The sequence below is a fragment of the Pogona vitticeps genome, chromosome 2 (genome assembly GCF_051106095.1).
Source record: "Pogona vitticeps strain Pit_001003342236 chromosome 2, PviZW2.1, whole genome shotgun sequence".
Taxonomy (NCBI): domain Eukaryota; kingdom Metazoa; phylum Chordata; class Lepidosauria; order Squamata; family Agamidae; genus Pogona; species Pogona vitticeps.
In genome coordinates this window covers 135517119-135544521 of record NC_135784.1, presented here as the reverse complement: position 1 = coordinate 135544521, position 27403 = coordinate 135517119, and the positions used below count along the sequence as shown (strand labels likewise).

Here is a 27403-nt window from a genome sequence, read left to right as displayed (position 1 = left end):
CAACCACTGGGATCTAGTGAGATCACCTAGTGACTTCCCCAAAGGTATTTCTCATCCAGTACCCTCTGTCTCACTTTCTCCATGGAGCTAAACCTTTCCAAGTAAACTGATGGTTCACTCTTTGTCCTGTAGGTTTTTGGGTGCTGTACTCCTTGATTCCCACTCGGTTCATATCCATGGCCTGTTCCAAGATGCATGATGGCATCTTGAAGCTGTTGGTTGATGCACAAAGGGCCCTACCTCGATCTATAATAAGGCTATAAAGTGACATTTGTAAGGCTAACATTGTGGAGGAAGGTCAGCAGACAGATCAACACAGAGCGGATGACCACAAGAGCAGATTAAACTGGCCCACCTCGCCTCCTTTATTAGAATCCGAACAAGTCAGATGTAGCCCTGAGATCTGATCCCCCCCCCCCGTGTCCACCCCACTGGAATGTAGTCTTCAGTATAAATTGATGGCAAACCTCCTTCCCTGCCAGGAGAAATCTAATCTTCCCATTCAGAGCTCTACCTGCGGAACTCAAATATTTGAAGCATTCCTTCCTCCAGCAACCTTGGGAGGGAAGGATAAGTAAAGAGGGGGAAGGGGGTGGAGTGGGGAGGGCGACGTGGAATTATGTAAGAGAGAGGCTAAAAATGCTGAACACCAGTTATTAAAAATACCAGCCCTGCAGGGAAAGACATGAGAAACACTCCCTCAGCAGGAAAACAAAGCTCAGAGCGAAGGTTACTTACCGGGGGGACGGGGGCAACCTTGGAATCACAACAACACACATTTCAGCGCTATCATTTTTCATCCCCTGTGCATAAGATCAGAAAGAGAAGAGGGGCGGACAGGGGGGAGTAAAATCTCGGGAGATTGGCCACGTTTTCCCTTTGCCTCAGGGAAAAATTGGAGAGAGTCTTTAGTATTATTATTGTTGTTGTTTAATTTTTAAATTGCACTCAAGAGGCTGCTAAGAGAGGGAATGCAGAGGGGAACCTGCGCGGGCTGGGGGAAACATAAATTCATCTCTACGAGCGGCGCAGGAAAGGGGGAAAAAGAGGAATCCTTCACCCAAGTAAAGTTTGAAAAGGAGACGCTGTGCACCAAACCAGACGATCAACTTGAACTGAAAGTTCTTTTAAAACCCGACAGCAAGTAGCAGCCGCCCGGGACGCCCTCCGATCTCCAGCTCCAAAGCTCGGAAGAGAGAGAGAGACAGACAGACAGACAGACCCGGGTTGAGCGGACTTCGGGAAAAGAGTTTCAAATCCTACAACCCGAGAGACGGAGAAGTGACCAAATAAGGAGAGTAAAGGAGCGGCGGCGAGATTGTTGGTGGGATGGGATGGGGGGGGGGAGAGAGAGAGAGAACAAACAAAAAAACCACTCTTTTTCTGGCCGCAAAGAACAACTCCAAAGGATTCCTTCTCCGGGCCCCCCTCCAGCTCGGGCAAATACAGTAAATCCCTTCTGTTGCAGCGCTCACTCACCTCATGAGGAAGATCCGGGGTGGGGGTGGGCACTGAGCAAAGCGGGCGACCCCAACGCCGAGGGGTGGTGGTGGTGGCCGGGGGTGCGCCCTCCCCTCCGTGCTCGTCCTTCCCCCACCGGCCAAGGCTGGGGCGCGAAGTCGTCTCGGGAGCTCCAGGGAGGCTCTCCGCCGCCGCCTCCGCCTCGCACCGGGGAAAAACACCGAAGCTTGGGCTCCCTTCCCGGGCTCCCGCACCGAGGGCTCTGTCTGTGGCGCGCGAGGGAAGGGAGGGAGTGCGCGTGGGGATGTGTGTGTGTGTGCGCGCGCCAAGTCTACGAACTCCGGCGGAGGGAAGCTGCCCGCCGCCGCCGCCGCGTCCCCTGCTCCGCGCTTCCCAGCCCTCGCATTCCTCGGTCTCCCAGGGGCCCCGCCGTCGACCCCCCTACCCGCCGCCCGCGCAACGGACCGGGCTCGCCCGTCTCACAAGGCGCCTGGGAACTCTTTCGGGAAAGTTACCCGGCCGCCGCCGCCGCCTCCTCCTCCTCCCTCAACACACACGCCTCCCACCCACCCCCCTTGGGCTCGGCGACCAGGATCGCTTTTTTTTTTCTTTCCCTGTGCAGGAAATCCCTCCCCGACTCCTGTTCTTCCTTTCCTGATTGGAAAAAAAAAAGCTCAGAAAAAGAGCGGCGGCGGGAGGAGCTGGGCCGGGCCGGGGAGCTGCGGACTGTCAGTCAGACGGGGGGGGGGGGGTGCTTGCGTGTGTGGGTCTGAGGGAATGAATGAATGAATGGATGGATGGATGGGGGATTCAGGGGTTAATCCGAGAGGACGGGGGCGTGTGTGTGTGTGTGTGTGTGTGTGTCTTTTGGGGAGCGTGTTACCTGAGACGTTGGCGCGCTTGGGAACGTGTGCGGACAGGTAAGGAAGGCTTTGTGTCTGGAGGGCGGGAAGGGGGAGCTCGCCCGAGAGGAGCCGAGCCGCCCCGTTTCAAGTGCGAGGCCGCGGGGCTCCTGATGAACTCGAAGAGGTTTAATGGGAGCTCCTTGGCAAGGGGAAGCGTGCAAACGGGTGCCAAAAACGGCGCTGGAAACGGAGGGCAGGGACATCTTCCAGGTAGCCAGCCTCGATCCTCCCCGGCCCGCCGAGGCTCCCGTCGGGGCTACCCCAAGCCCCGAGCTGTCGACAGGCGCCCCTCCCTACGCGCGACATTTTAGGCCCTCTTTCAGCCTTGTGCCTTTTTTTTTAAAGAGAGAGATTAATTTGGTATTGCTTTTAAATTACTGTTAATTAGTGTTAATATTTTAAATTGTTTTTTTTTAAGGGGAGATTGATTTCTGTTCTGGCTGATATATTCAATACAGCCCTAACATGTGCACAGAATGCAAGGAAGTGTAGGCTGCTCATGGCCAGGACACCCCTTTTTCATATACTGTAGTGACATGATTTAAAAGCCTTAAATCTGTTCAGCCCCGCAGTTTTTCCTGAACCTGTGGATGGCAGAGGGGAGAAAAGCTACTACACTTCCAGGAGTCCCCTAGCCAGTCCAGACCCCTGCAGGCTGGGAATTATAATCTAAAAGGTAACTTTTCCAGATCCCAGTGGGCAGAATGGCAGTGGCCGCGGCTGAGGCACTTCATTGCTTTGGGTGCACTCGTCCTTTGCTATGTGTAGAGGAGTGAACCCATCGCCCTATTTTGCAGCCTAGGGCTTCAAGGACAGTTGCCAGGTATTTGCTTCCTATTTCTGTCTGGGGGATGTCATCCCATTCTGCCATCTGCATATTTCCAACAAGCCTGAATGGAATGTGAAAGACAGGCAGCTAAACTATGCCCCATCTGTCCTGCCCTCACTTGTTCTCTCTCAGTCTCTCTCTCTCTCTCTCAGTAGATAAACCCTTTGGATAAAAATGCACACTGTTCCAACTTGACTTTTTCAGCCTGCTGGGTCTATCCGTGCAACAGAATCAAGTGCAAGAATAGACGGTACCAGTTTAAACTGAAGATGAATAGTGCAAGTTTTTTAATGCCACAGATGCACACCTACTTGTCTCAAGTTCTAAAATAGTGTATGCAAAAATGGGCTTTTTCCCACTTGCATGTAGGTTTAAAAACAAACCATAGGAGCTCTTTCAAAACGTGGTTCTTTTCCTAGCTTGTATTTCAAAGCGGAACGACTCTTCCTGTTACCCTAGTGTCTTCTGCTTATTTATTTATTTATTTACATACAAAAGCCTTCTAGAAAGAAAGACACTTCAAGATGACAGTTAAGGTGTGTACTGCAGAAATAGGAATGTAAATTTTACACTGTAAACAATAAAGACTAATAAAAATAATTGCACCTTTAGAGGGGAAAAGTATAAAAATCTACATTTAAAAAGGCATGTTATTACCTTTTATGAAAACAGTGACATTTGAAGGCAGATCTTAATTCTGAAAGGGTTGCAGCTCCACAGTCTGGAAGCAATCCAGGAGAAAGGAGGTGAGGAGTGGAGGCTCATTCTTTAGATGCAGACGGTCCCTGGTTCAATCCTTTTTATTGCCAGGTAGCCCTGGAGAATCACAGCCAATCAGTGCCGACAATACAGTATTGGGTTTGATGAACCAATGGACTGAGCTCTCTATGTTCCTGTGTTCTCTCCTGTGCGCCCATTAAGCAATCCTATGCAAGGAATGCTGCCCTCAGAAGGGTTTCTCCTTAATGTCTAGGTGGGCTTATAAGAAGACAGCCAGCATCTTAGGTCACCAGGCCTTAAGCCTTTGAAGGCTTTGACATTTAGAATCAACACCTTGAACGCAACCTGCAAAATACTTAGCAACCAGCTCAGGTTGACAGCAGTATGATCCCAGTGCTGTCTACATGTTAGTCTTTCACCATTTGAAGCAGGATGTTCTACAAGGGTAGCCCTATGCAGTAGTCAAGTCAGGATAAGGTGTAAGTCCTTGTTGCCAAATCAGATTGAAGGAGAGAAGGTCATAGGTGAGCTGGTGGGCTTAGTGTGACTGTGCAAAGGGTATTCCTTACCATGTGGAAAAGACTGCAAGGGTCAAGAATGGCTCCCAGATTATGACTGTGATCTGTCAAGGGGGTGCACATCTGTTTCCTGATTCCCAAGCCAGACTTTCTGCTGATAGATATTTCATTCCTCTTGCATTGTGCTGCTACATCTATAGCTCCAGCCTTAGAATTTTATTGCAGCACAGGCTTCTGCGGTTTAGCCCACAGCGCCACCACGTACTTTCACGTAAATATGCTGAGGGATGAATGCAGGCTTATCTAATAGAATTTTAAACCTGAATCTAATTTGCAGTCCCATCTAGAGTAGACCAATTAAATCACTGAGATTTACATTTGTGTTGAGTCACCATTTGACAGGTCTATAGTAGTTGGGAGAAGCAATTGGATTTAGGCCATGGGTTTCAACATTAGCTACTATCTCATATGTTCAGTCCTAAGACTCTTTAAGCTAGTGAGGATTTACTTTTAATTGTCCTGCAGCTTCAGTTGCACTGACCTCCTAACAATTGGAGATGATATTCCCATCATCCTTCCTCACCAGCACCCACTGGTTCCACCTGTTCCTGAGGATTCCACAATCCCACAATTTTGAGAATGGCCTCTAGCCCCCTGTGCAATTGGGTCTACATTATTTATTTATTTATTTATTTATTTGATTTATATCCCGCCCATCTGGCATATCATACCACTCTGGGCGGCTAACAGCAAGGATATACAATTAAAATAAAAATCCATAAACATAATAAATGATAGATAGAAAAAAGAAAGAAAATTAAGTCAAATTAAATGCTGGCAGGAGGGAAGGCCTGGGTGTAGAGCCATGTTTTTAATTGTGTTTTAAATGTACCCAGTGTGGGGGCCGCGCAAAGAGAAAGTGAACAGATAGGGCGAGGGGAGAGAGGAATCCCTGCCTCCAAGGCATGCCCTATCTGTTCACTTTCTCTTCATAAAGAGACTATTATGTATCTCTGATTATAAATGTCAGCCTTTTATGGGTGCTATTTCAAAGAACTCTGGCTACAAGTAGACATGCTTAGGAACATCAGAGTTAAAGGTCTTGTTATTCATTATCAGAGTTCGCCAGAGCTTGTAAAGTGCACTGACATTTATAATGATTCTGTGAATTTATGTGGCACCCTTTGTCCTTTTAAGGATCTTAATTAAGCTTTGCAGCTCCCCAAGGAGGAGGCAAGCCCATTTTAAAGCGGCCCAGAAATGTAATGCACCCAAATCAAGGCCAGCTATGGGCTGAAATTAGGCCAGCTCGAAGATGACACCTTGATTGCTGGCCTGGTTTGTGACTCACAACTTTCCAGGGGTAATTCCAGCATTGAGTCAAAGCCTGTAAATATTACCACCTGGGCATCTACCAATGCCTAGAGGGGCTGAGTTTCCATACTTCTCTTGGATCTTCAACTGCGCCCCTCCCTCCAGTCCCTTTGTCAACACCAATGTCTGGGTCTGAAAGCAATCATCCTAGGCCCAGAGGTGAAGGGCTTCTGCTCCCACCTGATAAGCCAATGCTTGAGAAGGGAAATGCTGTTTTTGGATGATATTTCCCAGAAAGATGTAACTGCCAAGCTCCACGCTTGACAAAGCTAAATGATATAGAAGGGCAGGTTACATGTGAGCCTGCTCCTTATTGAGACTACAATCCTCGAAATCCTTGCATGAAGAATATCAAATCTCTTTGATACAGGCATAAATTATGAAATTGATTGCATTGTGCAGTATTCTAGGTTACAATAGGGCAAACAGTGTCGGTGCCCTGTCCGTATTGCCCAAGGCCATGGATTTGGAAATGAAAAGTCACACAGCCAGGAAGAAAGCAGATTGGGGGAGGCTGAGTGTGTGTTAAACTTGCATTCCTCCCATTAGCGTCATGTGTCAATGTGATTTGCTGTGTATTGTGTACTCCTGCTGCCTTTAGTGCCTGATATTCAAGACACGTAGCACCATGAGACTGACTCTTTGAGATGGCAAAACATGTCACAATATAGCCATCCTTGCCGGGAAATGTCAGCATAATTCCCTCCTCTTCCCTTCCTTTGCTTTAAAGATTACAGTTTCAACAATACATGCTGAGGATTACATAGAAAAAGTTAGTCACCTTCCTCGGTGGAACAGAGATTGACAAACAGTAGCTCAAATCCCAGAAGGATTCTGGGAAACACGTTGATGAGTCATGGGCTTAGCCCATGTGGGGAATGGCAAGAAGGCAAGGCCATTTAAAAGAAAGGTGGGATTCACCGGGAGATCCTCGTGGTGCGGCTAGAGTGTGTGGTGATAGGTTGAAGTGTAAAGACTGGGACTAACAGGCTTATCTTGGGACAGCCATTCTCTCTCTCAGCCTAGCATGACTTACGTGCTGGATAGCTCAGCGATGCAGGTAGGGTTGGGAGTTCGATTCCCCACTGTGCCTGCTTGACAGGGGCTAATCCATAAGGTCCCCTCCAGCTCTGCAGTTCAAAGATTATTGTTATCATTATTACCCCACAGAGTTCTTACGAGGCTACAATAGGGAAGATGGCAGACGTAAACTGTCTTCAGTTTATGGAGGGAAAGTTGGAATAGAAATGTGAATAATAATCTACTCCAAGGAGGAGCAGTAATAAGGAAATGCCATTGACAACTGCAGAATTATTTTGGAAAAAAGTGTGGGTTGTAGCAGAGGTTGGAAGTAATTAGTTACAAGCAATATGGTTGCCTGCAAACAGTTACTTTACTTGTTAACAAGCAATGTAATTAGTCATTACAGGCCAAAATCCAGTTGGAGAATTATGCTGGTATGAATCTATCGACATAAATTTCAGCAGTGAGTTGCTGTTAGTGAGGAAGCTGATATTTGCATTTGCTCTTGCACACCAAGTCAAGCAATTGATGTGTCACATGATGGCCAAACCTGTTGCTTAGTGCAATAAATTGCACTAGAATAGGCACATTGAGGATTTGATAAGTTAAATCCTCCATTGATTCAAATGGGCCTACTCTAACTGCAACTTATTATGCTAAAGTATAGGCTCAGTATTTTCGACACTAAATGTAACCACTAATTTCTTAACTAGTGGAAATTTATACTGGTGACTTACACTGGTAGGAACAAGCAATAAAACTGTGGCTACAATGTCATTTTTCACTGTTAACAAGTTATCCTATGTTACTTAGATGTAACAAGTAACCACTAGCTACTTTCAAAAGGCATTTTGATGGGGTATGTCCTTCTCCAATATGAAATGATGCTCCACATGTGACATACATATGTTATGCATACGCTTCTATGCGCATGATTGCCACATGCATTATACAGGTATGCCATTCTATGCCAGCTATTGCTAATTTTAAGCAGCCCTTAAGCTATGCTGCCCTTCACACATTATGCAGCAGCAGATGTGTCTTTCACAACATGTACACACACTGTACATGAGATCAAAACAAATCATGCCTCCTAGGAATTTCCTGTGTAATGTTAACTAACCATCAATAGAAATAGGAAATTAGGGCCAGTCTGACAGATTGTGAAACCTCTGATCTCACCCTCAGGATATTGTTCTGCCAGAAGGACAGAAGCTACCTGTGCATTGATAAGATGCTGGTCAGCAACTTTGAGGATGGTTTCAGTCTGATGGTGGGACAGGTTTGTGGCTTGTAAGCCCACAGCTAATGCAAGCTTGGAAGTTCTTCCCATTTTTCATCAATCACTGTGTGGCCTTTCCACTTTGGTGACAACAAGGATTGTCTGTGCGCTGACTAGAGGGGAGTATTTTGAAAGCAAGCTGGAGAAGACTATCTCCAGCTGTGCCCAGATCAACTGCAGCGCCTGGCAACACAAAATCCATGGATACGAGATACAGTGCATATAAACAGAAAAAAAGAAGACATCCATACACATGCAGAAGAAGAATATGGAAAGGTTGGGAAAGGTGGAAGCATGTCAGCAAAGATCAAGCTGTTATGCTACATTAGGGTTTTCTGCTCAGACTTTGAAATTGTGGTGTCTGCTGTCCTGGACTGCTATTCTCGAAAGTATAAGAGATTCATTATATACTGACACTGCTATGTTATTGAACGGGGGGTTCCTGTCCCCCCCTCGCATGCCAAACTCTGATGGAACAGCTAGCATTCATTTTATCTGAATGAAAGAGGAAATTAACCAGATTCTGTCTAACAAGAACCCAGGGAGTCAAACAACGAGCTGCTGGTAGGCTCTGTTAACGATCTGAGTATCAGATATCCATCTGACAGTGGATCCTGAAGTTTGACTTTCTTTAGCCTTCGTGGCAGGAAGGAATGCTCAGAACAACAATATAGAAACAAAAAAGAACGCTGGGGCTAGAATTAGGGCAGCACAAAACACCAGGATCATGTGACCGCCTTCACTGCATCCACTGCAGAAGCTGCCAGTTCCTTTCTGAGCACAATTCAAGTTATTGCTGGGCACTACCTATGCAGCTCCTAGCTCCTTGCAGTACTCCTGGTTCCTAAGTAAAACAGCCCATCCTTTAAGGTCAGCTACCACACATCTCCTACTGCCTGCCTTTTCTTTTCGGTTGGTAGCAAAAAAAAACCTCTAAGGAATTATCTTTTTCTGGTCAAAGCAGCTCTTATGTGGCCATGCTCGCTAGGGAATTCTGAAAGTGGGAGTCCAAAAAGTAACTTTTCCCATACTTAGCCCAGCTCTCTCTCCTGCATGGTGAGGAGGTCATCATCTCTTTATTCATCTGTTTTCCACCAGCAAATGAAACAATTTCTCCTTTTTAAAATATTTCAGACAGACAGACAGATATGCAACCATAAAATAATGCAAACTGGGTTCATTTGCTATCAGTACATAGTATTCCAAAAACTTCTATCTGGGGCAAGCGCTCCCCTCCTGCCCAGGGATAGGGATGGCCTTAGAAATGAGAAGCAGACATTCTGCATAGCAAGAATGCTGTACACTAAAATCAGTTCATGTGATCAGGGATCACATAGGAGAAATGATGGTGGTGTTCTGCTTAAAATGCATTGTGAAATCACTCCCGTTGTCCACTACTCTTAGTTTTTCGTGGAACTTCCTTTGCATCTGCAGCTATAGTTGATACTGGATCTCACCCACTTTGCATTTTTCGGCATAGAGGATATACACTACTGAACTTCACACACCTCCTTCCCAATTCTTGTTTTGTTAATGTATAGCCTGATGAAGTGGAAAAGTGAGATACTATCTTGATGGGCCAGTGTTGCCATCTGGAGGTGAATATCAATACTACATTTTGATTTCAAGATACAGTATAGCCCGGGAGCGTAAAGCTCTCAATGCCTCTTTGCTGAGTTTTACTCCCCAGATGATCTACCCTAACATGTGCTGTGCTTGAGAGATTGGGGTGCTGAGGGACTCTCAGCCAGCAGGCATCCCGCTGACACTTACATAACAGCCGGGAAAATAATGACTTTGCAGAGGATTAACTGGAAGTAGAAGGATCGGATGTGGGGAGGATAGAGGAGGGGAGGGGAGGGGAGCAGTAAGGAATCGGACAGCGTCCTTACTGTGAGCTGCCAGGGCCAACCTGACGGTGGTTGCCGGGCAAAGTCAGGCAACCGCCTCAGGCAGTAGAGCTGGGGAGTCATGAAAGGGTGGCCAGTGATTAATTATTCACTTTGTGGTTCCTGTCTTTTGATGGCTGGACAGGAGAGGGGCGTAGAGGTATTCCCCTGCCTCAGGCTGCAAAATGTCTTGGGCCATCCCTCTGAGTGGCTACTGATTTATTTTTCCCCTCAGCTAGTCTGAAACAGGTGTAGTAGTAGTAGTAGTAGTAGTAGTAGTAGTAGTAGTAGTAGTAGTAGTGGTGGTGGTGGTGGTGGTGGTGGTGGTGGTGATGATGATAATAATAATAATGCCATCAGCTTGCCTCAGTAACTGAACAGTGGCTTCGCACAATGACTGTGTCCTCCACCCATGACTTTCCTTGTTTGTCCCTCTGTTTTTCCACCTTTGTTTTTGAAGGGGGGGGGAGAGATAATAATTTCCAGAAATAAAGGATCATTTTGTTCCTGATGTATGAATTGTATTACCTGAATTCATACATCAGGAACAAAATGATCCATCAGCCCAATCATGTGCAGAAATATGTGTATTTTCAATCCACCAAGAACACAATCCATTCCTGTCTGTTCAGAAGGAAGCCTCACTGAGCTCAGTGGTACTTACTCCTAGGTAAAATTATTATAAGACTGCAATCTTATAATATAGTCTTATTCAGGATAACTCAGAAATAAACCCTACTGTCTTCCGAGTTTAGCTTCCCAGGAGTGGTCTAGGGACCATGGCCTTGGCAGGACTGGGCTGCAGAGACAGATTTTCTACCCCCCACGCACGCCCCACCACCACACATGCACACACGCATGCCCCCCACATGCATGCACAGATGTCCCCATACACAGTACCAAAAAGGTTAGGGACCCCTGGTCTATAGGACTGCAGTCCAAGGCAATGCCTATACATGTTTTACCTGGAATTTAACAATACTGAAAACAATTAAACTTGCTTCTCAGTAAATATGCAAAGAAGTGCATGTTAAAGATGCATCTGAGAATACACCCCGTTGAACTCCATGACACTTATGTCTGGTGAAGAATAATTGTATTGTAGATATCTAATTCCTTGAATATGGCTTGCCAGCTAGACAAGCAGCCAGTAGAGATACTTTCAGCTCAGATATCCTACGTGTGTTGGTGGAGGCCCCAGTAAGCAACCAAACCATCACATTTTGTATTATTGCCAGCTTCCAAACCAAGTTCAAGGGCAGCCCCACACAAAACACATTGCAACAGTCCAGTCTTGAATTTACCAATGCAGGGGATGACTACAGCCAGGAACAGTTGTAGCTGCTGTAATAGCCAAAGCTGATTGGAGGCTCTCTTTGCTTAGGACTGGAAATTATTTCTGCTTTACAAATAGAGAGCAGTGTTCTTAGATGTACTGGGGTGCTGCATCGAGCATAGTTACCTTCCAACTAACTTGCCCCTTGGTAAGGTTGCCATCTTTCTTATTCTTATTTACTAACTCTACTCCTATATCTTTTGCAGCACATGGCACAAAAGAATAGAGAGCTTGGTGCCGCTTTCCCATCACAGAAACAGAGGTGCATCAAAATCTACCAGCATTTCTTTTATGGATGTTTGATGTACTGTTCTAAAAGTTACCACCACTAATAGTATAACTTACTGTGTAGCCGTTGGTACTAACAACATGAAGTTGAAATTACTGCCTGAAGTAACATGACATATCTTCCTCTTTCCAAACATTTCTACACAAGAAGTGCAAGAGAAAAACCACTAGGAATAAAAGAAGGCAGCACAACACTGGCAACCGCACAAGGTAATACTGTATGTGCTGTGAAAAATCAGATATGGTTTTACTCTGGTTTCTCTTGTTTGGCTCTTTAGCCCTTACCGTCAATGCTCACCTGAGACCTTTTTCCACCTGAAGACATGATGGTCGCTCTCCTTCTTTCCATGTACCAAACCTGAAAGGACTGGCGCTTGAACTTTCCTTTGGCACTGGCAATAAGATGGTACAGTACTGTATCTCTTTCCACTACCAAACAGTGGCCCGGGGGGCGGGCACATTAGTGTAAGGGCAGCGGATGAGGGCAAGTCAGACCAGACTAGCCTGCAGCCACAGACAGGCAGTCCTCTAAGAGTCAAGAACAGATGGAGGGGGGAGGGCAGGTGCCTACGAAGAAGAGCAATTGGGGGCTCCCCTTGCAGCCCCCAGCCCCTGCATCCTGAGCAATTGCTTCTGTGGATCCAACAGGAGGGCCAGCCCTGCCTTCACTGTAAAGGCCCAAAGCTGCTGCTGCTGCTGCTTTGAAAAGGACAAGCAAGTGTTTTTCCACTGAACTAAAAGCAGCTTTCTCGTGACTAGAGCCAGATACAGCACTCAGCAATTTGAAAGATTAAGGACACTGGGCTAGGAAACATGCCGATCCTTTCCCTGGCCCTGCTCTGAAAACTTCTCAGTTGATGATAACAGAAAGGGAGGCTGCTTAAATCATGGAAATGAATAAAAGCAAGGAGCCAGGCTGCAGAGATAAGTTTGTCAGAAACCTCACCCAGCTAGCTCCCTAGCAAATCAACTGCCTTTGCATTGTATCTGGGCGCTGTGTATGTGCAGGTTGCTACCGACCTCAGAACCCAGAAAGCTATGTTCTTCTAAACATAATAAGCAGATGTTTATATCTGGATGCAATCCTTACTTTTCAGCCATTATCCTACACCCATATATCACCCATCTGCCTTTAAAGGCCATTTCGAAAGAGCATGAAAGAGTTGCTCGGTTGGAGTACAATTCCCAGAATGCTGCCAGCCAGAGTGGCCATTAGTTGTGTTGGCTGGGGATTCTGGGAACTGTAGTCCACTGCAATAAGTTTTCCAAACTCTGCCTATTGGTAGCACCATTTCCAGACATTTTTTTTTTTTTTTTTGCAATGCTCATTGCTGGGGTGCCAGCCTGGTGTGCCAGTAGTTGCTGGTTTAGTCTCAAAGAATGGAAAGCCACTTCTGAATATGCTAGACTGGAGCACCAAAAATCCATCACGGACCAAACTGCCTGAATCAGATGCGTGAATAGTTCTTGATCTAATGCATATGATTTCCCTTTCAGTGCATTAGTGATTGCCATCTCATGAAATCTCAGAATCTGGGGAAGCAGGTGACTGGATGGTCACCTGTCCCATCTGGTAGGGAACAGCCCTCTGTTTTAAGACCTGTCAGTACTCTATTCAGAGGGACATGGTGGCGCTGTGGGCTAAACCGCAGAAGCCTGTGCTGCAGGGTCAGAAGACCAGCAGTCATAAGATCGAATCCATGCGACGGAGTGAGCGCCCGTCGCTTGTCCCAGCTCCCGTCAACCTAGCGGTTCGAAAGCATGCAAATGCGAGTAGATTAATAGGGACCACCTCAATGGGAAGGTAACAGTGTTCCGTGTCCAAGTCGCACTGGCCATGTGACCACGGAAGATTGTCTTCGGACAAAACGCTGGCTCTATGGCTTGGAAACGGGGATGAGCACCGCCCCCTAGAGTCGAACACGACTGGACAAAAAAAAAAAATGTCAAGGGGAACCTTTACCTTTACCTTTAGTCCTCTATTCAGAGGTTGCCATCAATGGTTACTATCTGGAGGAGAGAAATGTGAGCAAACAGGTTTCTTGGTCACCATCCTCTCCAATAGATTGAGATGTATTATCTTTCTATTCAGATTATTAATGATTTCCAAGGCGTAGCTATACATATGCATTAGTATTTGCATATTTTATGTAAATCTGGGTCCTCTTTTGATCTCTCTCTTTCCCTCCCTTCCTCTCACTTTTTTTTTTGTGGCAAAGTGTAAGCTGCATAGAAACGCTTACCTTATCGGCAGAGCTGGACTGATACGTAACAATTAGCAGATAATAATGTTTTAGCTTCATACCATCAAAGGCTGCTCTATACCAAAGGCCTGTTGCAGGTTTAAAACCTCTGCAGATCACCTTTCCTGGCAGTGCTCCCAAAATGTTAAAAGGAGGCAGACTAGCTCTTTTTTAGTCTGTTGGCAATGTGAGGAGGAAAATGACAGGGAAAGAGGGAAAGCTTCTCTTTCCATGCCTTGCTCTTCCCAGACGGAGAATCTATATGGCTTGGAACTTAGCACGCCTTACTTTACGGCAGTCCTTACAAAAGGCTGCCCATCACTCAGAAAAGTTGCCGAGGCTGAAGAGAGGAACTTACCTAAGGCTGCCTCCTTAGATACAGGGCAGCAAAAATAAAATTCGGACTGGAAACGTCTTGAGCTACATTTCAGTCTCTTAGCCCTTATGCTGCACCCTCTTTGTATTCAGTAAAATAAGAACATACTGTATATGCTTCCCCAGGCATAATCTAGCCCGGGTCATAGACTGTATAAGCACCAGCAAGGAATCCTTTGGTAGGCAGGGTTTACTAAATTGGGTGTCCTGGCAGCTTAAAATTAACTCTGCATCGAGCCCTAAATGCATTATTTGTAATTTTTGAAAGGGACAGCGACACTTGAGCATCGCAACCTGACAACAGTAAGTTTTCTTGTGCAAATTTCCTTAGAGCAGACCCAGCAAAATGAATGAGAACTCAGTGGGCCATCAATCTGTCTAACCCATTGAAATGGCTGTGTTATCGTGGAAACAGAGAAGGTAAAGCCTCCGAAATTCTTAGGAATTCAGAGGAGGGCTGTGAGCTTCCTCATGGGGCTGGGGGTGGGGGTGGGGGGGACAAGAAAGGCACCAGCCACTGTTTCTCCTTCCACAGGCAAACAGTTCCATTCAGCCTGGCTTCCATGTGACATCTGCAAACTTCTTTCTAAGATTAAGTACACAGTCCCTGGAAAGCAGCCCTCATTGATACAAAATTCTGAGATCTTATTAGAAGTAACTAGCAACAAATGCATCAAGTTACTTTAACCAGTTCCTGTGTTTCCAATTATGAAGTTATAATTCTATCACAGACAAAACATAACAAGGGATAACTTAATTGCTTTTGCAGTGTTACTATCTGGGATTAGTAAACTTGGTTATATAGTCCCAGTCTTCATTATATATTCCACACCTTCATTAGCTCCCTATCAGTTTCTGTGTTCAATTCAAGGTGTTGGTTATGATCTATAAAACCGTTAACAATTTAGGACCTCGATATTTGTCAAAACATCCCTCTCAGAAAATGCTTAACCTGTTACATCGGTTTCTCTCAATCCATGGTGCTAAAAATGGCCACGGTGGGGGGGGGCGCTAGAAAAGTGAAGGCAAGCGATCAGGCTTTCTCGGTGGTGGCCCCCAGTCTCTGGAATAGGTTACCAGTAAAGATATGACCAGCTCCATAACTCCTTATGTTCAGGAAATGATTAAAAGCAGAACTATTCAAAGCTTCCTTCAACAACTGAGTCACCTGGATGCTGTTAAGGTTACTATTTCATCTTTCCTTTCTTGTTCCTGTTCTTCGTTATGACTGGTGTATGTCTTGTTATGTGGGGTCTGTGGGATTTTTAAGTTTAAGAGTCGTGTGTACACTAATGGGGTAGTAGACAAATCAAATTAATTTATTAATTTTAGTTAGAGGTCCATGATCTCACCGAAGGGTGGAGAAGGATTATCACCTGGTTTTATTGCTGGCTTATGCTACTCCTTGTACAATTGCTTTGTACTGGACATGCAAAGGTGGCAACAAGGTAGACAGAAGGAGCATGTGTTTTTGCCTCACAGACTAGCAGTTTGTAACATTTAGCTGTTTATTAGGAAGATAACTAAAAGTATCTGTTCAGTTTCTTTTGAGAAACTTCAGAAGAATAACAACTATAATAGTGATTACTGCTTTTTGAATTACTCTGGTAACTAATTACTATTAAAAAGTTCCTTCTGAAGTTTGGTTCTTACTTTACATTGAGGCTAGTGGTATAAAAGAAGTCAAATCTGAACTACAAGTAGCATTTTATCAGACAGAACTAGAAGCTTACCTCTGACCTCACAAAATAAGCTACGTACTTTTTTCTTTTTGTAGAAGTCTCAGGTTGTGTGTGTGTGTGTGTGTGTGTGTGTGTGTTTGTGTGTGTGTGTGTAAACAACATTGTGATATTTTATATTGCTGGATTATAGTTACAATTTTAGAAGGTTATAATGCTGCATTGCACGTAGTAGTATCTCATTAATTGTGTAGATGTTAATGAGACACTAGATTGTAGCAATCTCAACACAGAAGCATTCATGCAATCCTTAAAGAAGCACTTTCTCTCCGCCCCCCCCCCCCCGCTAACCTGGGCTTTATCTGAATTCAGGTCTCCAGGTGTGAGTGCCTCTGCAGAAGGCAGTAAACAGCTGCTTCCTTTCACACTTACTCGGATTAAGCTGGTGGACCTGTGGCAATAACCTTTTGACAAGTGATGCGTGTATAAACCATAATTTCTGAAAAACCAGCTTTAGAAATTCAGCTTGGTTCTACATCCTTGCCCTGTCCTTTGTGATTTGGCTTTCAAGATCTCTGGATTTCCTGAGAGCTGGCAAATCCTGAAGAGTTTGCAGAAACCAGAGTCGTGAATCTGCCTTGCTGTCTGTCATAATATTGAATGCACAAACTGGATGGATTTTTCATAAGTGCTTCAAGTAGGACTTGGGAGAGGAAAGAAGCAGAGAACAAAGGTCATGGAGAGAGAGAGAGAGAGAGAGGCACAGCAACCTCATGAATATTTGGGCAGAAGTAAAGAGCTGGAGGCCCCTGGCTGAAGCCTCTGGAAGACCTGTGTATATTTCTAGGCCGATATTGTCTTCTGGCTCTTATATTGTCCAAAAACTGAACATGAGGACCAGAATCAAGCACTTACAATAAAATAAAATAAAATAAAATAAAAATCACATGTATTGTGCATGCCTGTGTGGCTGCTTCTTTTACATAAATGGATCCCACACCACACCATTTGTTCTCACTGATGCAGATTGCTGTAGACGACATCTTCAAGCTTCTTCTTCCAGTTCAGAGGTGGTTACCAGGCAGGCCATCCTGCTGAATGGGTGAAAAGCCAACAATGCCAAAGGTGTACATGCCAGAGGCCCTTAATTCTCTGTGCAGAATGCTGCTGCTGCTGCTGCTTTTTGATGAAGCATTTTTAGATGCTGTTTATTTCTGGGAACTTCAAAGAGAGAGCACTGAATAGGACAGACACTCTGTCTCCCCTGGAGGCTTCTGTTTTCTTACGGTTGGACCTGGCAACCTCAAGAATGTCATTCTCTACTAATTCATATACCAACTGTTCCTAATTAGTCTCGCCACTCGGCTAACACAAAAGCTGATAAGGAGGGCTGTAGGAAAAGGCAAAAGCTTGCTAGAGCCCTGGAGATGTTTTTAAAACTTCTTCAGGGATCTATCGTTTTAAAAGATGAACTCATGTTCTTACTTGTTTCCATTTGCTTCCCATCACGAGTCTCCCACCAAATGTTGGAGTTTCACGACAACTCTGTGAGGTTGTGTAGACATCCCATATGTCTATATGTAGGGTGAGGATCTAAAGCTTCACTGCCAAGGTATCTCCTTTGATTGTTTTCCTTCTCAACAGTGGTGGCTGGCAGTGACTCCAATTTAGGGGGATTCTGTAAATCCACCCAACATAAGTCAGGAAGAATCAATTTGATGGCATATAATAATTATTATTATTTCATGTTGCAGAAACAGATGATATCAAGACAAAATAACAATCTGACAATCATATGCCTACAGGTCAATTCCTAAGTTCCTCCCTGCCACCCAGTTCGCCATGGTGCTGCCTCATTCCTGTGTGCCTTCTTTGAAGACACCTTCAAAGGATTGTCTCCTTTGAAGGCAGGTCAAACTGGAACTCAAGGAAGGTTAAAAAACCAAAATCCCAATTTCAATTGGTAAACAAGGCACCTTGATGTAAAGATGCAAAATTGTGTTCATTTCTCTCAAAAAATAATTGGGAGCACTTACAGACCAAATCCTGTTGCTTAGGATTTGCACTAGAATAGGTCCATTGAATCAATGGGAATTTGGTGAGTCAGCGCCTCTGTAAGTTCCATTGGTTCAAATGGAACTTACTACAACTACAACTTCCTGTGCTAAAGTAAGTTACAGGCTCTTTTGAATCAAAATAATTTATGAAAGAGTCAAGTTACCAAATCCCTATTGCTTTAATGGACCTGCTCTAGTGCAATTTACTACATTAAGCAACAGGATTTTGGCCACACTGTCAGCAATTTCAGAGGAATTCTGCATGGTCAAACAAGGTAGGCTTGACCTCTTCTTATGCCCAAAGCCCAGTCTGATGATCACACAGTGGTTAGACTCTTGAGCTGCAGAATGCTTAGCCAAATGGTTGTTGTGTGTATGAAATGCAATCAAGTCAAAGCCAGCTTGCCTTAATGGGGTTTTCAGGATGTGAGATATTTAAGGAGCGATTTTACCAGTTCCACTATCCACTTCTTCTCGTGAGTTTCCATGGCTCAGCAAGTATTTGAACCCAGAATTCTTGAGTCCTAGTCCATCACTCGATACACTCCACACTGGCTGCATGACTGTCTCTGGGTAGGCTTTAGCCAGGCAGATGGCCCAAAGCCCCTCTTATGGGGTGGTTGTAACAGCCCTTAGACAGCAGCACATGCCATATCCCAGGCCCTCCTCCCACAGGCCCCTTGTCGGCCACGTTTAACTTGTACTCAAGGAGCCCAGTTCATTGTTTAAAATATACTGTATATAAAGACAATGTCCAACAGTTATAACACTAATGGCATAGCACCAATTTGAACTCCTACCACCATGATACATATGCAGAAGCAGTATAGCACAACATGTAATTGGCCGTAGATCTGCTAGGCATTGATGACAGATATAGTAGCCCAGCACATCTGTCTGGTCAGCAACTTGGGGAAGGCTGCTGTAGAAAAGAGGACAAGTTTTTCTGGGACAACCACTTCCTTTCCTTTCCGTGCCAAAAAGATGAAGCTCTATTCCTGAGTGAAAGATGACTATGGAAAGCATTTTCCTTCAGGGCTGTTTCCTCCCTTGAGATAGGGGGTGCACCCCCCCTTTTTTTGCAAAACTCTTATCATCACATTTCTTCCAAGTAGCAAAGGGCTCCCTGTTGTACTTTACACAGGAATGGGATCCTTCCTGCCCCTCCCTTACTTTAAACCTGGACCACAAGGAAAGTTCTAAATGGGAAATAATATTCTGAGCCCATGACCACTATCTGTTTTTGCTCTGTTAGCAGATTTATTTTGAAGGGAGCAACTCTCAGTATAGAAATTGGGCAGGCAACCCACCAAACCACCTAACTGGTACTGGATCAATAGCGCCAGCAACCAGAATTCACACCACTTGGTTCTAAGTACCACCAGAGGACTCACCTTTCCATTAGCTATGGCCATCTCTCTTTCTCTTTCTTGACTTGGCTCTTCCGTCCTTTCTGTTTTCTTCTACAAACACTCATGTGTCAGCTTGGCTGGGTGGACTTCCTTGCTCTTCCTTCAAGACTCTTTTCGCTCTCCTTTTCCACTCTGTCTCCTTTGCTCACTCTCTCAGGAAATTAAAGATCATCTCCTCCTCTTTTTGCTGCTAGATTCCCTGTTTAACATTCTCTGCATGCGCCGGGGCTGATTCAAAACAGGATTAGACATTCTGTTGCTTTGATGTCAGCTGGGCTTTGCACTTGAGGCAAAATGGGGAGGGGAGGGGGAGGAGGAGAGAAACCAGTCTGTTAATGAACCCTGCAGGTTCCACAAATCCACTTCTAGCAGTTGACAAGGCAAAGGTCAGAGGTATGTCTCAGATATCCCACAGAACAACTTGGGGCTAGTTTTCCTGTACATCGTGCTTTGTAGAAGAGGACAGTGGGTGGGAGAGATGCATTGAGGGGAGACACCCAGCTTGATCTCTTACCTTGTCTCTCCAAAAATGGTTTCTCTACTATGAGCTGCAGGGAAGCAACTGGATTACCTCTCCACCCTGCCACATGCAAGCTCATAAAGCACTTTGAAGGCATATTGGGGTCGGCTGCTGTTCAGAGAAAAAGAGCTATTAATCATAAGAGAAAAAGAGCTATTAATCATAGGAGAAAAACATGAGTTGTTAGACCTCTCTGCAGATATTATAACATACAAGACACCAGGCAGTTTGGAGCAGACAAATTGCCAGTGTCAGTTTTAACAGGCAGAGAAGCATGGATTGGGATCCCTGCGGCGAACAAAGGCCTCCGAGTTATCTCAGCTGAGCTGTCTGCTCTCAGCAATGTGGAGATATCATGTACCATCATCCCCAGGGGTGAAGCTCACAGGAGGCGACAAAGAGGAATTAATGCACTCAACTAGTTATCCTTATAAATCCCTTCCCACTCCAAATGCTGTGTCATCTGAAACCAACACGTTTGGCTATGACAGGGTATCTTTCTCACACACAGACAGACAGACTCACACACTCCACTTGCACAGACTTTGCTCCCTCCTTGAAGCTCCTGAGAAATATCTAGCAGAGCCGAAAGTTTCTGGGCTGTTCCATTTGTAGGTATTGAAACACTTGTCTGTTCTCATTGTTTATTCCCCTTCCAAACTATGGCTGCTTGTAGGTCCACTTCAGAAGATGCTTTGCCTGACAACAACATGGTGGCCAGCATCACGGCTAGCCAGTTTAAAAAGGTTTTACGCCTGCTTTAGATTTTTAAGCTGAATAGGCACATTGTTAGTCATCATCTTTTTATTCAGAGTTTTTAGGTTGGTGTACAGTTTTGTCATTTTCTAAGTCAGTAGTTCCCAACCTTGGGTCCCCAGATGTTCTTGAACTACAACTCCTGGAAATCCAGGCCAGCTCAGCCCGTGGTGAAGGCTTCTGGGAGTTGTAGTCCAAGAACATCTGGGGACCCGAAGTTGGGAACCACTGGTCTAAGCCCTCCTTATAGCAAAAGCCTTTGAGCTGTGCCTTGTGCATGTCCAAAATCCAGTAGGCAGGTATGGGGGGGCTCAACTGTGAGATATTGTCCTGGTTTCAAGATAAAGCCCAGTACTGGAATCCAGCATGGGAACTTTAGCTGGCAACTGGTTTCCACCTAGCATCGCAGTCCCTGTGATACTCGTGCAAGGTGAGGCAGAAAGGGGTCCCTCCCTGATGAAATTGTCCCCATTGCACATTCTCGACCTTATAGGGGACTTGTGAAACACTTGAAGACTGAAGTGCAAAACATCTAAAAGAGGGAAAAGGCTGGTGGGAGGGTTTTTTTTTTTTTTTGAGTATTTGAAAAAGGTGAAGAGGTACTTTTATGCACCTGAGTATATAGTAGAGGAACTGTTTTTGCGTTGTTCCAGCAGAAGGTCCACACTATCACCTTCCCTCAATGAGCTCTGTCAAAATTTTTGATGACATCATCCTCCACTCAGCCCCTCTTTTTTCTCCACCTCTTCCCCAGTTTTTCCCCCCTTTCTCTCTCTCTCTCTTTTTCTTACTGTGGAGAATCTGTTAGGAAGAAAAAGATAGAACAGAGGCATGAGTGCCTTCTAAGTGTAAGTAAAAAGAGTCTTTAGACTCTGAAGACAAGTGTCAGGACCATATGTCTCAGCTGGAGTTGTTGGAGAAGAAGCTGAAGGCCCCAGCTGCAAAAAGAAAGGAACTAGAAAATTTAGAGAGAGAGAAAGTTCAGAGGGATCTGATGTATATAAAGAGATTTTTTTTGAATATAGCAATACAGAAGCCACTGGCAATGGTGCGGCTAAAAAATATTGTAAATAAATAAATAAATAAATAAATAATTAGCTAGAATGTGCAAAAACAGAAGATTAAAAAATACAGTTGGGATAATTAAAGACAGAACAGGTAAGAAGTGTAATATTATGAAAGATAAATTGGGGATTTTTCAAGAATTTTATCAGAAAGTACCGTATATAAAGGAAACAATAGGTTGAAAGAGGATATAAACAACTATATAAAAGAAAATCTAAAAACTAAATTAGAATGTGATAAAAGAATATTAGAAGAAGAGATTAAAAAAGAAGAAATTGCTGAGGTCATGAATAAATTGAAAAATGGTAAAACACTAGGCTTTGACAGATTGGGTCCAGAATATTATAAACATTTTAGTTCCATTTTGACACCTAAGCTTAAAATGCTTTATAATAAAAAATTGGCGGGAAAGACAATGCCACCTTCTTGGAAACATTCATTAACGATTCTTATCCCAAAACCCAATAAGGATCTAACTAACAGACCCGGGATCTTACATGCCTATATCTCTAATAAATAAAGACGCAAAGATTTTTACTGCTATATTAGCAAATAGATTAAGTAGATTTATAGCAAATTATATTAAAGAGGACCAATGTGGTTTTCTAAAGGGAAGACAAATGGATAATTAAACTAGACGAGCTTTGAATATGATATATGAGGTAGAAAAGGAAAAAAAGGCAACTGTTCTATCATTAGACATATTCAAGGCCTTTGATTGCATGGAATGGCTAACAGTAAAGCTGCTTTTAAAGGGTTGGGGATTTGGTAGAAGACTTATTGGGTTATAGATCAATTATATTTAGACAATATTTCAGAAATAATAATAAATGATGGTTTAACAGAACAGATTTTGTTAGGCCGAGGTACAAGACAAGGCTGACCACTTTCACCAATATTGTTCTGTATGATTATAGAACAGTTAGCTAATGCAATAAAAATGATGATTTAATTAAAGGATTAGGTAAAAATGATAGCAATAAGATTAATTTATTTGCTGATGATTCATTACTAACGATTAAAAATCCATTAGAAAGTATGAATAGAATCAAAAATTATTTAGAAAAATTTGGGAAAATAACAGGATTAACTATTAATATGTTTAATCACAATAAATATGAGTTTGTAAATAAATATGATTTTAAAATGTGTAATTATATTAAATATTTGGGTATAAATCTAGTTAAGGTGACTCAAAAATTAAAGGAACAAAATTAAAAAGCAATATTAAAGATAAATTGCAGGAGTACTCTAAATTGAAACTTTCATGGTTTCAGAGAATTGCTATGGTTAAAATGAAAATACTGTACTACCAAAAATAACTTTTTTATTTAGGATGCTCCCAATACAATTAGAAGATGGTGATTTTAAGTATTGGCAGGTATTAATTAATGGATGTTGTAATCAAGATAAACAATCAAGAATAAATAAAAGATATTGGTATAAGACTCAAAAAATAGTGGTTTAGGTATTCCTAATATAAATAATTATTATATAGCGAATCAAACAAGATTTATTGGAGGTATTATATACAACGAAGGAAGATTAGTTTGGTGGGATATGGAATCTTCAGAAATACAAGGGAATATTGAAAAATATTTGTTTAATATAGTAAAAAGAAATATAATAAATCAGGTGAATAATCCATTTTAAAGAACCATATTAAATCTGTGGAACAGATATAAAAAGAAATTTTGTCCCTTTACTTCACTAATAAACTAGTGACTGAAATAAAACATTTCCCAGCAAATTTGAAGGGCTTAATTGATTTATTTAAGGATTAAAAAGTTGCCAGATTGAAGAAGTGTATAATTAAAACAAGATTGAAGGATCAGATTATAATTAAACTTCAAACTAATAAATTATCATGGTACAATTATATCCAATTAGACGGATGGACTAATGAATGGTAGAGGACTAATGACAAATGTAGAGAATGCACTAAGTACGAACAGTTTCTATCATCACATGAAGATATGCAGAAGGATGCTTTGAGGAAGGAAATAGTAAGTAGAATTTATAACCTAATTTTGGATCAGGAGGAAAATGAGATTGAAATAGTAGGTTTGAAATCAATTTGGGAATATGATTTAAAGACAGAAATTAGAACAGAGGATTGGATAAAAATTTGGAAGATGAGAGTTTTAAGATTAATGTTGGTAAGAATAAAGGTACTGTACATGGCTCCAGTGAAATGTGATGAAGAAATTGGCACGTATTATCATATGTGGTGGGAGCGTAAATTGATTCAGAAATTTTGGAAGTTCATTTTTAAGGAAATATGTGTTGTATTTGGAAAGAATATTGAATTTAACTCTAAAATTGCCTTGCTGTCAATTTTTGAGAAGATAGAACTTGATTATTGCTCAAAGGAACTGATTTCTAATTTTCTGGCAAGTGCTAGATTATTAAGAGCTAGATACTGGAAAGACAAACACGATATTAAATTAGAAGACTGGTATAACGAAGTATGGGACATTATGCTAAATGACAAACTGACTACTGAACTTAAGATGAAAAGAGGGGAAATAAGTTTAAATATTTTCTATGTTATTTGGAGTAGATTTACTGAATTTGTATTAGTGGAAGAAAAGGGGAAAGCCTTTAAGCAACAACTAATACAATTTTGGAAAGGAGGTTCGTAATAAAAGAATTGCTCCAAAGGTATGAGGGTGCACTGTGTTTTAGATTGTTAGTAAGTATTTAGTATTGTTGTATTTGTTTTGGAAAAATTAAATAAAAATTTTAAAAACACAAATGCCCCAGCATCGAGCATCTCCCCAGAGATCTTGGAGAGTATGGCAGGGCCCGGCCTTCCACTGGGAACCCACCCCTTCCCCATGAAGGAGAAGAACAATGGCATTCCAGAATTCAAGACAGCTGGGCACAGGTAAAACAGAGCCCATAGCTCCCACAAAGAGTGTTTCAGGTGTCCAGTTTGAGTAGCTGCAGCTATGGGAGGGAGTAGTCCACACTGCAGTTTGATAAATAGGCTGCTCAAAGCTTAATTCATTGCTTACTGTCATCACCTACTTTGCTGCCAGTTTTTCTTGCATCTCTGCTCGATCCTTCTGACCTGATCCAGGCTACTCATGAACTTCACTTCTGGTTGCCTCTTTTGGATTGTTGACCCAGTGCAGCTTTGATTGATGCCACGGCTGACGTTCGCTTGAACTTTGACTACTCTTTCACCTGCTGCCTGAACTCCTGGTAGTGCCTCCCTTGTGGCTTGGCCTGGAGTGGCTCTGGATTCCCATTCCTTCACTCCTGTACGGTATGCTTACTGGCCATATCCCCCAACCGGCTGTTCACCTGCGTTCTAAAACTAGGGCACTCAGTTTGAAAATGCCTTTTGTTATACCAATCGACATCTATTTTTGCACTTAGAGATGCATACTCATATTGCAATACAACAGGAATTGCATGGGTGGATCAGGCCCAAGCCCATCAGCCCAAGTGATTTATCTAATGGCCTCCAAGGAAGTATAAAAATCTAGGTCCTCCATTCTTAGTGAGCAGTACCAAAACATCAGCTGCAGACTGTCAATCATCTCAATGTGGAACATTCAACTGACCTTGCATGGCTAGTAGCGACTGGTAGACTGATTCTTTGTGAACTTGATTCTAGGTGTGATCACACAGAGAAACAGATCATGGTTTGGGCTATTTGTGGAGCAGTCCAGTGCAATCTATTTCCTGGCAATCACATGATGTATGAGGAACTGTGCTCCAGCCTGATCCCAATCCATGCCCAAGGGCTACTCCTTTTTGGGATCAGGCTGCAGTGATTACCTGGTAGACAGAAGCAGATTGTTGTAAGGGAGGTTGCTCAAGACTTTCTGGTGCAACCAGGCATGTGCCTTTACATACCGCTGACTGCACATTCAGACAAAGTTGTCTAAATAATAGTCCATTCGTACAATATGTTGTAGTGGATTTCCTGAAGAAGTGCTTTCTTTGTCAACCTAAATCTTTCTGCCAATCAACTTCAATGAAAGATTCAAATTCAAAGAAAGAAAGAAAGAAAGAAAGAAAGAAAGAAAGAAAGAAAGAAAGAAAGAAAGAAAGAAAGAAAGAAAGAAAGAAAGAAAGAAAAAAGTCCTGAGTTGTACTTTTGACATGACCGAAAGGCAACCCCCAATAAATCTAGCAGCTTTTAAGGGTAACCTGTCAGATTGTAGGCCCAGACAAGGATCAACTCAGTTCTAAAAAACACCCTTGAGAGGTCCACTTAAAACAATGGCCTTCAATCATTGGGTGTCTAATTCTGATTGATGGAGCCAGCTCTTTTCTGTAATGGGAACTGTCACAGACACTTTGTGATGGTGTCAAACAAGTCAGTGGCAGGCAACATCAAGGAAAGAGAAACACGATTTTTCCAGGCAGCTTGTTGGGCAATGTATGTGTTGGTCTCTCCAAGGGCTGTATTATTAGCTTACCCTATGCAGACGCAAACTATGTTTGAAATTATATTCATGTAGTTGTTTTTTATTCATGAGGCTAGCTTTGGGCTGTTGGTGTGATTGCTTCCTGTTCCTCTGTATTAGAGACAGATCTGTCACTGAATATGGATAAGAAACAGTTCTGATGCTGCCTAGTAACACAGTCTTCCCAAACTAGTGGCTTCCATTTATGCTCAACTACAGTTCTTAAAATCCTCCAGCTAGGTCCAACAAATTTGTATGGCACCACCTTGGCGAAGACATATACCTTGAATATCTATGTCTGTGCATATCAGATAACGAGTACTGAACTGAATCCCAATCAAGATTTTTCTGGATCCATTTGAGAGATGTGGCTATATTAATTGCTGAACTATTTATACACTTATGACTTTCTAACTAACAGAAGTATTCAATTCTTCAAAAAACCTCCAGTTTATGTATGTGGGATATTGTATTTCTATATCCAGTATTCTGAATGACAGGAAATGACCTGATATTGCTGCACAATATCGTGCCCATGTTGCCAGCAGGAAAAAGGATGCCAAGGTTTGCATAGCAAAGGCCAGCCTGAATGTTTATGACACCCATGTCAGCAGTCAAGATGGTCTACAGGATACCTTCCTGTGGTCATTGTCATTTCTTCTATGCATTTTGATTACTTTGTGGCTCTAAGGAACAAATAACTAGAGAACTTGTTAAAAAACAGCCCTGATAATTTCTCTGTGTTTGAATAAGAACTCAATTCTTTGAAAGTTTCAAGGTTGTAATTTTTTGTTTGAGCTGCCCCCATTTTTAGAATTGCCTTATAGAATGCTGATTTGGTCTGCCAACACACGTTCATTGCTGCAGTCTTGTGCTGCAATAATTTAAGCAAAATATTTCAGCTTCTGCCTTCTTCAGTTGTATGTATTTTAAAATGTGTCTGTACCATCCATGGTGGCCAACATATCCAGGTGACATATGCAGAGTGGATCACCTGGTCTCTTCTTCCTGTGGCCTTCCAATTAACATATGCCTATTAGTGTTGTCTCAGTTGACAGGCTGCTCAGCCCACTGACAATTTAGTACAGTTTCTCATTATACCAAGTATCTGCCAGTCTTCTTGAAAATAATTGTGTTCTGTCAAGTCAACCTTACTCACCGATTTTCATGTGCTGTGCTCAACCTCTTGTTTTGATCTCCATTGTGGTGTTTACCTCATAATTTCTCTCTTCTCTTGTTCTTTT

The 27403-nt window shown here is 43.1% G+C and overlaps 1 protein-coding gene and 1 long non-coding RNA gene across 6 annotated transcripts in view; one reads left to right on the top strand and one right to left on the bottom strand.

Moving 5' to 3' along the window:
• The window catches only part of CASKIN2 (CASK interacting protein 2), a 125120-nt gene extending 105471 nt beyond the window's left edge, over positions 1-19649 (bottom strand). For all 5 annotated transcript variants that reach the window (XM_072990550.2, XM_078386037.1, XM_078386038.1 and 2 more), the window contains exon 1: positions 19374-19649. The gene's annotated coding sequence lies outside the window, so the exon portion shown is untranslated. The remainder of the gene's footprint in view (positions 1-19373) is intronic.
• LOC140704560 (uncharacterized) lies at positions 2201-16406 on the top strand. Its single transcript, XR_012083812.2, has 3 exons — positions 2201-2381; positions 11774-11835; positions 16295-16406. It is a non-coding gene; the product is annotated as an uncharacterized LOC140704560 (long non-coding RNA).
• Positions 19650-27403: the final 7754 nt, after the last annotated feature.